Here is a 14,484-nt window from a genome sequence, read left to right as displayed (position 1 = left end):
ATGGCAACGCTTTGGGGAACGCCTCAGCGTGACCAGCTCTGAGCACGTGTGTCAACATCGTCCAGTAGTGAAACGATACGTCATGGATGACGTATGGACCAGGAGGTATAAAACGACATCCGAAACAGTCAACTTCAGCTCGATAAACTTCGAAGCAAGAGGCTAACAGGGATGTAGGGAGTATGGCAAGGTGACGCAGTATCTCGTTCCCTTCTCAGGGAACAAGGGTTACAGACGTAACCCGAGATGTTCCCTTTCGAGGGAACTCGCACTGCGTCGCCATGGCAACGCTTTGGGGAACGAAATACCCAAACCACCATACGCCCAAATGCCTGTCTGTGTGTACAACATTTCACGTGGAAGACACAAGCACATGGGCTCCTGGGGTCAAATTCATGTCCAAACTATAGAATCTCACGAATGTGAGCGGAGAGGACCAGCCTGTCGCATCACACACGTCCCGCATAGACACCCCCGACCTTAAGGCTACGGAGGCCGCCATACCCCTAGTAGAATGGGCTCTGACATCCAAAGGCGATGGTCTGCCAGATGCCTCATAGGCAATAGAGATAGTCTCAACTATCCATCTGCTAATGGATTGCTTGGTTGCCGAAAGACCTTTCTTCGGTGAACCAAAACATACGAAGAGCTGCTGCGCTTTCCTCCAAGCCTCAGTTCTGTGTACATACGAGTCCAGTGCTCGCACTGGACACGACAAATTTAACCTTTCCTGGTCCTGGCTCCTGAAAGATGGAGGACAGAATGCTTGCAAGCATTGCTTGCAGAACATGAAAGGCAGAAATGGCTGCCATATACACCTTTAAAGTAGATGGGGATAAGTCCGCAGCAAAGCGATCTTGTAGGAACTCAACCACTGTTGAAACTGAAACCGTAGAGGGGCTGGATGTGTCAGGGAAAACCAGAGCCGACAGTGCGTGTGTTCCTGAGTTGCAAAGAGGTCTAACTCTGCCTGGCCGAACCTCATCCAGATCTGCTCCACCACCTCTGGGTGGAGTCTCCATTCCCCGGCCCTTAGCCCCTGTCGGTTCCTCGACAGGAAGTCTGCTCCTCGGTTCAGGTGACCGGGGATATATACTGCCCTCAGGGAGAGCAGCTTTCCCTGAGACCACAGGAGGATCTGACGTGCCAACTTGTATAGTTGCCGTGACCGCAGACCCCCCTGGTGATTTATGTATGAGACCACAGCTGTGTTGTCTGTCCTGACAAGCACATGTTGGCCTCTGAGTTGTGGGAGAAAGTGTGTCAACGCCAGAGACACTGCCATCATCTCTAGGCAATTTATGTGCCAAAATCGAAACTGGCTCTCCCATCGGTTTTGGCCCCATTGGCCTTCCATAACCGCTCCACAACCTGTGAGTGAAGCATCGGTTGTCAGTGCAACGCGCCGACAACTGCTTCCCAACACTGGTCCTTGGGAAACGAACCAAGGTTCTTTCCACATTCTCAGTGTGTGCAGGCATCTGCGTGTCACCTTGATAATGCGCAACGGGTTACCCCTCGGGGAAAACCCTTTGGTTCTGAGCCACCACTGTAGAGGTCTCATATACATCAGGCCGAGAGGAATTATGTTGGACGCAGCTGCCATGAGTCCCAACAGCCTCTGAAAAAGCTTTACCGTCAGTGATTGGCCTAGCTTTATTCTGCAAACGGCTGACAGGATTGCAACAATACGAGCGTCGTGATGGAATCCCATACCACTCCTAAAAAAGTGGTTCTCTGTACTGGAGAAAGCACACTTTTCTTGGTATTCAGCCTCAACCCTAGTTCTTTCATATGTGCGAGAACAACATCTCTATGTTGAACCGCCAGATGTTCCGATTTTGCTAGAATGAGCCAATCGTCTATGTAATTTAACACTCGAATGCCCTTCATGCGCAGCGGAGCTAGGGCTGCATTCGTTCACTTCGTGAACGTGCGTGGAGACAGAGCCAGGCCGAACGGGAGAACACGATATTGATAAGTCTTTCCCCTGAAAACAAATCTTAGGAACTTTCTGTGACAAGGAAAAATGGAGACGTGAAAATACGCGTCCTTTAGATCGATCGTGACAAACCAGTCCTTGGATCTGTCTTGTCTTACGATCTGTCTCAACATCAACATCTTGAATTTGAGTTGTTGCACTACCGATTTAGATGTCGCAGATCTAAAATCGGACGTAATCCCCCGTCTTTTTTTGGAACAGTAAAATACCGGCTGTAAAAGCCTGAGTTTCTCTCGTGAGGATGTACAAACTCTATTGCCTCCTTGCACAAGAGAGTTTTTACTTCTTGTTCCATCACCAGAGTCTGCTCGGGGCACACCTCGGTATACAAAACTCCGTTGAAGCGGGGCGGACGGACTTGAAATTGGATCCGGTAACCTTGCTCTACCGTGCGCAGGACCCATTGTGACACATTTGGTAGACTTTTCCTGGCTGCTAAATGGTCGATTAAGGGGACTAGCCTCTCGGGGCCAGCCTCTGGAGATATTATTACGGGAACCGCAACGGCTCGGCAAACTTCGATTGGCAGCAGTGGCGGTTTTAGGCACGGGCGAACCGGGCAGCCGCCCGGGGCGCCAAATTTTCACGACACGTGGGGGGCGGCACAAGCACTTGAAAAAGAAAAATAATCCGCGCCGCAAAGCAGGTTTCTATTATGTATAATATAACTGTCTGTGTGGGGAATTGGCAAATCGCCGCCCCTGCTTGCTGAGAAGCGCAGAAGCTGTGTGAAAACTGTAAAGGGGAGGGGCTGATCCCCTGATGGACAGTTCACCTCTCCCAAATGGAGCGGACAAGGAGGGGGGCCCATTTAGTGGGCTAAAATCAGTCACACCTTGACTTTCTTCTAAATAACGCACATTTCATTCATAATTTTAAAGCACAGGCCTATTTTTCCACATTTTTTTTCTGCATTGTGTGTGAAATGGCTAATAAAAAAAGTTAATCCAAAACGATTATGTGGAGGTGAAGTGGTTTAGTCTTGATTGTCGAGTGCCAGATAAACATGAAAGCGATGGAGAGAAAAAGGTTTAAGCCGTCAGGTGCCCAATATAAGAAAAAATCAAAGTAGAAGCGGAGAAAGGAGCAAAAGATAAAGGTATGTAACTACGTTCTCTCTGTATGATTACGTTGACGTTATCCATCATCAATGAAGGGCTAATGTTAATGGGTGGTAACGTTAACTCTTACGTTTGTTAGCCTTCTTGCTATGATGCTTATACAACAATAATTCGGTCTTAACTCAACAAACACGAGATCTAATTTCACCATAAGATTGTGCTTTGCAACAAAACTGTTACAAGTAAAGTTATTATTTATTTCCATCATTGGGGTTAATGTTGGGCCCTGTAATTAGCCAACGAAATTAACATATGTCTGGATGTGTTCAAAGGCAAACATTTGCTATAACTCTGTTGCGTGACAAAGAATATAATTTGAGGCAGTAACCAAGGAGCTAATTGTTCCTCCCTTAGATTAGATTAATAAAGCGTCTAATGAGTCATGACAGACATTTGGCATGTAAGGGCATGTTTATTTAAATTTGCAATTCATAAGAGTTATACTGTAGCCTACTGTCTTTTGATGTCAATTTCAATTGCAAATTCATGGGCACTTCTAAAGTATTTTGGAGAATCCTCTGTCACTGGTCAGCCATCAAAAACCATCAGCCTCCTTGAATTTTATCACTTTTATGCATGATAAGGATCTATCAGAGATCTACCCCAACTTTTGGACTGCTCTCAGGATTACACTTACTCTGCCAGTCACTGTGGCTCAAGCAGAGAGGAGCTTTTCAAAAGTTGATCAAGTCATACCTGAGGTCAACCATGTCTCAAGAACAGCTCACTGGCCTTCCTATCATCAGTATCAATAACTCAATAGGGGGCAGATTTCGTATGATGACATTATTGATGATTTTGCATTAAGGAAGGCCAGAAAGGTCAGGTTTTAGTTTGTGTTTTCTGTTCTTAGTGCAATAGTGTAATAATTAGATTTGCTTTTGTGTGATGAAGGATTTGTGCCATTTAGAATATTTTTTCTATATTTTATTTGTATATTATTCTTAATATTTTAATGTTGTTGTTCTCTGGTCGTGTTACATCATGATACATATGTACATCATGTACATATGTTGCAACATTTATGTACATAGAGTATATTTAAGTTCTGATAACTTATACTGATTTGTGCAGAATTGTGTTTTTAAAATGTTCTGTTGAAGGATTTGTGCAATTGAGAAATATAAGGTTCGTCTTACACTTATATAGTTATGGTAAAAAATGACTTTTTTTCTCTCGGATGGGTGGGAGTAGATGGGGGGGCACCCAGAGCGGATCTCGCCCGGGGAGTGATTCAATGTAGAACCGCCACTGATTGGCAGAGCCGGCTGAACCCTCTGGGGACACCCAGGAGGAACGGGCACCGTATAATGAGGTGTGAGTGCACGCTCCTCGGGGGGAAATGGGCTGTAAGGACTTTTTCTTGTTTTCCCCTTTCCTCGCCTGAATGACTGCCCTCAGGTCAGTCCTAGGTTTGTAAGGCTGCGGGTGATATTTTCTTCCTGAACCCCCATCCTTCTGGGGTGGGGCTCGGGAAGCAACACTCTGCTTCTGACACTCACGATAGCTAGTGGACGCCTGTGGCTGTTCTCGCCCCGCCGCCTGTGGAGGTTGTCCGCGGCGAGGGAGATAAAGTTTAAATGCCGCAGCCTGTTTCTTAGCCTCCTCGAACCTTTCAACAACGGTGTCTACAGCGTTGCCGAAAAGGCCCGTAGGGGACAATGGGGCGTCCAGAAGAAATGATTTGTCAGATGGTTTCATGTCTGACAGGTTCAACCATAAATGCCTCTCAGTGGCTACCATAGCGCCCATGGAGCGGCCCAAAGAACGGGTAGCCTCACGAGTAGCACGGAGAGAAACATCCATAGCATGACGGACGGGTTGTAAAACATCCGCCGCCACCAGTCCTGTGTCGACCAATTCACGTAGTGCATCCGCCTGATACGCCTGAAGTAGTGCCACAGAGTGTAAGCATGCCCCGGACTGCCCTGCTGCCGCATATGCCTTGCCGATTAAAGTCGATGTCACCCTGCATGGCTTTGATGGCAAGGTAGGGGCTTTTAGGGACGAAGCCATGGATGGAGACAGATAGCTCGTAAGCGTCTGTTCTATTCTCGGCATCGCCCCGTAACCTCGTTCTTTATAGCCCTGAACATTAGAGTAAATGCAGGTCTGTGGCGTGAACACTCGTGCTGTATAAGGATGCTGCCAAGACCTACAAACCTCTTGATGCCGGTCAGAAAAGAAAGGGAGTTTGCGTTGTGTGGGCTGTGTGCTATGCTTAAGACATCGCTCGTCCATCTTATTCTCAGGACGAGCGTTCGGTTTATCTTGCGGCCACTCTATTGTCAGTTGGGCTACCGCAGCTGTCATGACTTCCACCAGATCGGTGTGTACCGGAGCAGCAAGAGGGCGAACATAATCTAACACTCCTGCTTCGATACTAGTTCGATCCTCAGATGCAGAACATTGCCGAACCGGACTCTCTCTCTGAGCGGGAGAAACCGCAGTGCGTGCTCCCGACTCAGCATAGAGAGAGGTGGAAGCCACGGAGGGCAAAGAGAAGCCTGAGCATGTCTCTTCAGCCTCCGTGACGTTCATCTGCGAGCCCCACGAGCGAAGTTTCCGCTCTGCCTCGGCAGAAGCGGGACCATCACCACACGGAGCTCGCACCTGGCCGTGCTTATCAAATAGTGCCAAGCGGGAACGGAGAGTATGCTGTGGTAAAAGTCCACAGGCTTCACAGTCAGCTCCCTCGAGCGCTGACTCTGCATGCTCCGCTCCCAGACAGACTACACAGAGATCATGCGTATCATTGCTCGTGATAAAACGCGAACAAGGAGGAGCACAATGTCTGAAACTTTTCTCTGACATGTTAGCAAACTGGCTAACCAAACACACTTCTTCACAAACACACTCACGCTGCTTTTAAACTAGAAACACACACACTACACACAGAGCCGTTGCTGAGAAGAAAAGAGCTGAAGTTGACTGTTTCGGATGTCGTTTTATACCTCCTGGTCCATACGTCATCCATGACGTGTCGTTTCACTACTGGACGATGTTGACACACGTGCTCAGAGCTGGTCACGCTGAGGCGTTCCCTAAAGCGTTGCCATGGCGACGCAGTGCGAGTTCCCTCGAAAGGGAACTGCTGTTTGTTACACAGAGCATGAAAAGATGTCTTTTGCAAGAAAAAACAGTTGATTAGTCAAAAGCTTGTTTTGTGCACATTCAACTCACAGAACCATGCTTCTTATACTAAAAACTGCTTTTTGTAACACAGAGCATGAGAGGACGATGAAAAGATGTCTTTTGCAAGAAAAAACAGTTTATTAGTCAAAAGCTTGTTTTGTGCACATTCAATTCACAGGATCATGCTTCTTATACTGAAAACGTCTTGGTCATGTATGTAACCTCAGTTCCCTTTCTGTCGGTCTCTCGACGTTGTGTCGAGAACGACAGATGGGGTCGCCCTTGAGAACCGATTAACTCTGACTACTATAGAAAAGGCCAATGAAATTTGGCGAATGAAATTTGCATGCCGGGCTCCGCCCACGGATATCCGGTATAATAGGAAGCCGGCGTGCAGCATTCATTTACCTCTTGTTCTGAAGAGCCTGAGAGCCTGTCACGACTGCAGTAGAAGACGATACGTGTTTGTGGCATAAGGGATACAACGTCTCGTTCCCTCCATCAGGGAACTGAGGTTACATACGTAACCAAGACGTTCCCTTTCTGTCGTTCTCTCGACGTTGTGTCGAGAACGACAGATGGGGTTGCCTATGGAAAACGACGGTAACAAGCACAAGGCCCCGATGACTGTTACACAGAGCATGACAGGACCATGAAAAGGTGTATTTTGTGAGAAAAAAACAGTTTATTTGTCAAAAGCTTGTTTTGTGCACATTCAACTCACAGAAGCATTCTTATTGCACTGAAAACTGCTTTTTGTTACACAGGTTATGAGAGAACCATGAAAATATGTATTTTGTTAGAAAAAAACAGATTATTAGTCAAAAGCTTGTTTTGTGCACTTTCAGAAGCATGCTTCTTGCACTGAAAACTGCTTTTTGTTACAAAGAGCATGAGAGGAGCATGAAAAGATGTCTTTTGCAAAAAAAACAGTTTATTAGTCAAAAGCTTGTTTTGTGCACTTTCAGAAGCATGCTTCTTGCTCTGAAAACTGCTTTTTGTTACAAAGAGCATGAGAGGACCATGAAAATATGTCTTTTGCAACAAAAAAATGTTGATTAATCAAAAGCTTGTTTTTTCCACATTCAACTTTCAGAAACGTGCATCATGCACTGAAAACTGCTTTTTGTTACACAGGAGAGGCGCATGAAAAGATGTCTTTTGCAAAAAAAACAGTTGATTTGTCAAAAGCTTGTTTTGTGAACATTCAACTCACAGAACCATGCTTCTTATACTGACAACTGCTTTTAGTAACACAGAGCATGAGAGGACCATGAAAAGATGTCTTTTGCAAATAACAGTTTATTAGTCAAAAGCTTGTTTTGTGCACTTTTAGAAACATGCTTCATGCACTGAAAACTGCTTTTTGTTACATAGAGCATTAGAGGACCATGAAAATATGTCTTTTGCAAGAATAAACTGTTTATTAGTCAAAGGCTTGTTTTGTGCACTTTCAGAAGCATGCTTCTTAAACTGAAAACTGCTTTTTGCTATACAGAGCATAAGAGGACCATGGAAAGATGTATTTTGCAAGAATAAACAGTTGATTAGTCAAAAGCTTGTTTTGTGCACATTCAACTCACAGTAACATTCTTCTTGCACTGAAAACTGTTTTTGTTACACAGAGCATGAGAGGACCATGAAAAGATGTATTTTGCAAGAATAAACAGTTTATTAGTCAAAAGTTTGTTTTGTGCACTTTCAGAAGCATGTTTCTTAAACTGAAAACTGCTTTTTGTTACACAGAGCATCACAGGACAATGAAATGGTGTCTTTTGCAAAAATAAACAGTTTATTAGTCAAAAGCTTGTTTTGTGCACTTTCAGAAGCATGCATCTTGCTCTGAAAACTGCTTTTTGTTACAAAGAGCATGAGAGGACCATGAAAAGATGTATTTTGCAAGAATAAACAGTTTATTAGTCAAAAGCTTGTTTTTTGCATGAGAGGACGATGAAAAGATGTCTTTTGCAAGAAAAAACAGTTTATTAGTCAAAAGCTTGTTTTGTGAACATTCAATTCACAGGATCATGCTTCTTATACTGAAAACGTCTTGGTCATGTATGTAACCTCAGTTCCCTTTCTGTCGGTCTCTCGACGTTGTGTCGAGAACGACAGATGGGGTCGCCCTTGAGAACCAATTAACTCTGACTACTATAGAAAAGGCCAATGAAATTTGGCGAATGAAATTTGCATGCCGGGCTCCGCCCACGGATATCCGGTATAATAGGAAGCCGGCGTGCAGCATTCATTTACCTCTTGTTCTGAAGAGCCTGAGAGCCTGTCACGACTGCAGTAGAAGACGATACGTGTTTGTGGCATAAGGGACACAACGTCTCGTTCCCTCCATCAGGGAACTGAGGTTACATACGTAACCAAGACGTTCCCTTTCTGTCGTTCTCTCGACGTTGTGTCGAGAACGACAGATGGGGTTGCCTATGGAAAACGCCACAACGCTGTATCGCGTCACAATCTCAGCGAAGCGACGGTAACAAGCACAAGGCCCCGATGACTGTTACACAGAGCATGACAGGACCATGAAAAGGTGTATTTTGTTAGAAAAAAACAGTTTATTTGTCAAAAGCTTGTTTTGTGCACATTCAACTCACAGAAGCATTCTTATTGCACTGAAAACTGCTTTTTGTTACACAGGTTATGAGAGAACCATGAAAATATGTATTTTGTTAGAAAAAAACAGATTATTAGTCAAAAGCTTGTTTTGTGCACTTTCAGAAGCATGCTTCTTGCACTGAAAACTGCTTTTTGTTACAAAGAGCATGAGAGGAGCATGAAAAGATGTCTTTTGCAAAAAAAAACAGTTTATTAGTCAAAAGCTTGTTTTGTGCACTTTCAGAAGCATGCTTCTTGCTCTGAAAACTGCTTTTTGTTACAAAGAGCATGAGAGGACCATGAAAATATGTCTTTTGCAACAAAAAAATGTTGATTAATCAAAAGCTTGTTTTTTCCACATTCAACTTTCAGAAACGTGCATCATGCACTGAAAACTGCTTTTTGTTACACAGGAGAGGCGCATGAAAAGATGTCTTTTGCAAAAAAAACAGTTGATTTGTCAAAAGCTTGTTTTGTGAACATTCAACTCACAGAACCATGCTTCTTATACTGACAACTGCTTTTAGTAACACAGAGCATGAGAGGACCATGAAAAGATGTCTTTTGCAAATAACAGTTTATTAGTCAAAAGCTTGTTTTGTGCACTTTTAGAAACATGCTTCATGCACTGAAAACTGCTTTTTGTTACATAGAGCATTAGAGGACCATGAAAATATGTCTTTTGCAAGAATAAACTGTTTATTAGTCAAAGGCTTTTTTTGTGCACTTTCAGAAGCATGCTTCTTAAACTGAAAACTGCTTTTTGCTATACAGAGCATAAGAGGACCATGAAAATATGTATTTTGCAAGAATAAACAGTTGATTAGTCAAAAGCTTGTTTTGTGCACATTCAACTCACAGTAACATTCTTCTTGCACTGAAAACTGTTTTTGTTACACAGAGCATGAGAGGACCATGAAAAGATGTATTTTGCAAGAATAAACAGTTTATTATTCAAAAGCTTGTTTTTTGCACGAGAGGACCATGAAAGATGTCTTTTGCAAGAATAAACAGTTTGTTAGTCAAAAGCTTGTTTTGTGCACTTTCAGAAGCATGCTTCTTAAACTGAAAACTGCTTTTTGTTACACAGAGCATCACAGGACAATGAAATGGTGTCTTTTGCAAAAATAAACAGTTGATTAGTCAAAAGCTTGTTTTGTGCACTTTCAACTTACAGCAACATGCTTCTTGCAATGAAAACTGCTTTTTGTTACACAAAGCATGAAAGGACCATGAAAAAGTGTCTTTTGCAAGAGAAAACAGTTGATTAGTCAAAAGCTTGTTTTGTGCACATTCAACTCACAGTAACATTCTTCTTGCACTGAAAACTGTTTTTGTTACACAGAGCATGAGAGGACCATGAAAAGATGTATTTTGCAAGAATAAACAGTTTATTAGTCAAAAGCTTGTTTTTTGCATGAGAGGACCATGAAAGATGTCTTTTGCAAGAATAAACAGTTTATTAGTCAAAAGCTTGTTTTGTGCACTTTCAGAAGCATGCATCTTGCTCTGAAAACTGCTTTTTGTTACAAAGAGCATTAGAGGACCATGAAAATATGTCTTTTGCAAGAATAAACTGTTTATTAGTCAAAGGCTTGTTTTGTGCACTTTCAGAAGCATGCTTCTTAAACTGAAAACTGCTTTTTGCTATACAGAGCATAAGAGGACCATGGAAAGATGTATTTTGCAAGAATAAACAGTTGATTAGTCAAAAGCTTGTTTTGTGCACATTCAACTCACAGTAACATTCTTCTTGCACTGAAAACGTCTCGGGTTACGTCTGTAACCCTTGTTTCCTGAGAAGGGAACGAGACACTCCGTCGCCATGGCAACACTTTGGGGAACGCCTCAGCGTGACCAGCTCTGATTACGTGTGTCAACATCGTCCAGTAGTGGAACGTTACGTCATAGATGACGTATGGACCAGGAGGTATAAAACGACATCCGAAATAGTGAACTTCAGCTCGAAAAACTTCGAAGCAAAAGGCTTACAGGGATGTAGGGAGTATGGCAAGGTGACGCAGTGTCTCGTTCCCTTCTCAGGGAACAAGGGTTACAGACGTAACCCGAGACGTTCCCTTTCGAGGGAACTCGCACTGCGTCGCCATGGCAACGCTTTGGGGAACGAAATACCCAAACCGCCATACGCCCAAATGCCTGTCTGTGTGTACAAAAATGTCACGTGGAAGACACAAGCACCTGGGCTCCCGGGGTGAGATTCATGTCCAAACTATAGAATCTCACGAATGTGAGCGGAGAGGACCAGCCTGCCGCATCACACACGTCCCGCATAGACGCCCCCGACCTTAAGGCTACGGAGGCCGCCATACCCCTAGTAGAATGAGCTCTGACATCCAAAGGCGATGTTCTGCCAGAGGCCTCATAGGCCAGAGAGATAGTCTCAACTATCCATCTGCTGATGGTTTGCTTGGTTGCCGACAGACCTTTCTTCGGTGAACCAAAACATACGAAGAGCTACTGCGCTTTCCTCCAAGCCGCAGTTCTGTGTACATACGAGTCCAGTGCTCGCACTGGACACGACAAATTTAACCTTTCCTGGTCCTTGCTCCTGAAAGGTGGAGGACAGAATGCTTGCAAGGTAATGGGTCTCGGTACATCATCCATAACCTTAGGCACATATCCTGCCCGGGGGAAAAGGAACGCCTTAACCAAACCAGGAGCAAATTCAAGGCACGTAGGGGAAACCGACAGGGCCTGAAGATCTCCCACTCTCTTGAGAGAAGTAATAGCCATCAGGAAGACTGTCTTAAGAGTGAGAAACTTAAGAGCGACTGAATGGATGAAAATTCCCGGACAAGCGCTTAGTCTTTGTGTAATTCCCTGTCTAACTTGTTCAAACATAGCTCTTTTAAAATTTGCTTTTAATTTAGCAGAGCTGTGATTGAAATTTCTTTCTCTACCGTTCTCTTCCCAGGTAGGTACCCTAGTGTAGCTCACAGGCCTCAACCTGCGAGCACCATGAAGAAACTGTAGAACCAAGGGGTCTCTACCAACAGGTATGCCCCCTAGCCGAACATGAAAGGCAGAAATGGCTGCCATATACACCTATAAAGTAGATGGGGATAAGTCCGCAGCAAAGGGATCTTGTAAGAACTCAAGCACTATAGAAACTGGGCAGTTACAGGGTCCAAACGGTGAGCTGAACACCAAGTAGTGACGACTCCCCACTTCAAGGCATAAAGCTTCCTTGTAGAAGGAGCTCTGGAATTAAGTATGGTCTCCACAGCCTCAGCTGAGAGACCAGTGTCTAGAAGGCTAGCCCTCTCAGAGGCCAAACCCATAGTTTCCATAACTCCGGGCGTGGGTAATGTATCTGACCCTCCGCTTGAGAAAGGAGGTACCTCCTCAAAGGAATCTCCCATGGAGAGTTCTCCAACAGGTCTAAGATGTCTGAGAACCACACTCAGGCCGGCCAGAATGGGGCTACCAACAGTAGGTGAACTCCGTCTCTGCGCACCCTTTCCAGAACTCCCGGGAGTAGAGCGATCGGGGGAAAGGCGTACAGGTGAAACCTCGGCCACACCTGTGCCATACTTACCTGAGTCGCGAACAGATTTACCTCTGCCCAGCAAAACCTCATCCAAATCTGCTCCACCACCTTGGGTGGAGTCTCCATTCCCCCGGCCTCAGCCCCTGCCTCGACAGGATGTCTGCTCCTCAGTTCAGGTGACAGGGGATATAGACTGCCCTCAAGGAGAGCAGCTCCCCCTGAGACCAAAGGAGGATCTGAGGTGCCAACTTGTATAGTTGCCGTGACCGCAGACCCCCCTGGTGATTTATGTATGAGACCACAGCTGTGTTGTCTGTCCTGACAAGCGCATGTTGGTCTCTGAGTTGTGGGAGAAAGTGTGTCAACGCCAGAGACACTGCCATCATTTATGTAAATGATGGCATAGGCAATTTATGTGCCAAGATCGAAATTGGCTCTCCCATCGGTTTTGGCCCCATTGGCCTTCCACAACAGCTCCCAAACCTGTGAGTGAAGCATCGGTTGTCAGTGCAACGTGCCGACAACTGCTTCCCAGCACTGGTCCTTGGGAAACGAACCAAGGTTCTTTCCACACTCTCAACGTCTGCAGGCATCTGCGTGTCACCTTGATAATGCGCAACTGGTTGCCCCTCGGGGAAAACCCTTTGGTTTTGAGCCAACACTGTAGAGGTCTCATATACAGCAGGCCGACAGGAATGATGTTGGACACAGCTGCCATGAGTCCCAACAGCCTCTGAAAAAGCTTTACCGTCAGTGATTGGCCTAGCTTTATTCTGCAAACGGCTGACAGGATTGCAACAATACGAGCAGGCGTGAGCCGCGCCTGCATCGTGATGGAATCCCATATTACTCCTAAAAAATGGTTCTCTGTACTGGAGAAAGCACACTTTTCTTGGTATTCAGCCTCAGCCCTAGCTCCTCCATATGTGCGAGAACAACATCTCGATGTTGAACCGACAGATGCGATTTTGCTAGAACTTCTTGTTCCATCACCAGAGTCTACTCAGGGCACACCTCGGTGTACAAAACCCTGTTGAAGCGGGGTGGGCGGATTTGAAATTGGATCCGGTAACCCTGCTCTACCGTGCGCAGGACCCATTGTGACACATTTGGTACCGTATGAGGTGCGAGCGCATGCTCCTCGGGGGGAAATGGGCTGTAAGGACTTTTTCTTGTTTTCCCCTTTCCTCGCCTGAATGACTGCCCTCAGGTCAGTCCTAGGTTTGTAAGGCTGCGGGTGAAATTTTCTTCCTGAACCCCCATCCTTCTGGGGTGGGGCTCGGGAAGCAACACTCTGCTTCTGACGCTCACGATAGCTAGTGGACGCCTGTGGCTGTTCTCGCCCCGCCGCCTGGGGAGTTGTTCCGCGGCGGGGGAGATAAAGTTTAAATGCCGCAGCCTGTTTCTTAGCCTCCTCGAACCTTTCAACAACGGTGTCTACAGCGTTGCCGAAAAGGCCCGTAGGGGACAATGGGGCATCCAGAAGAAATGCTTTGTCAGATGGTTTCATGTCTGAGAGGTTACCATAACGCCCATGGAACGGCCCAAAGAACGAGCAGTCTCACGAGTAGCACGGCGAGAAACATCCAAAGCATGACGGACGGGTTGTAAAACATTCGCCGCCACCAGTCCCGTGTAGACCAATTCACGTAGCGCATCTGCTTGATACGCCTGAAGTAGTGCCACAGAGTGTAAGCAAGCCCCTGACTGCCCTGCTGCCGCATATGCCTTGCCAATCAAAGTCGATGTCACCCTGCATGGCTTTGATGGCAAGGTAGGGGCTTTTAGGGACGAAGCCGTGGATGGAGACAGATAGCTCGCAAGCGTCTGTTCTATTCTCGGCATCGCCCCGTAACCTCTTTCTTTATAGCCCTGAACATTAGAATAAATGCAAGTCTGTGGCGTGAATACTCGTGCGGTATATGGATGCTGCCACGACTTACACACCTCCTGATGTAGGTCAGAAAAGAAAGGGAGTTTGCGTCGTGAGGGTTGTGTGCTATGCTTGTCCATCTTATACTCAGGACGAGCGTTCGGTTTATCTTGCGGCCAGTCTATTGTTAGTTGGGCTACCGCAGCTGTCATGACTTCCACCAGATCGGCGTGAA

This window comes from Triplophysa dalaica, chromosome 22 (assembly GCF_015846415.1).
Source record: "Triplophysa dalaica isolate WHDGS20190420 chromosome 22, ASM1584641v1, whole genome shotgun sequence".
NCBI lineage: Eukaryota > Metazoa > Chordata > Actinopteri > Cypriniformes > Nemacheilidae > Triplophysa > Triplophysa dalaica.
This window is presented reverse-complemented; position numbering follows the sequence as displayed.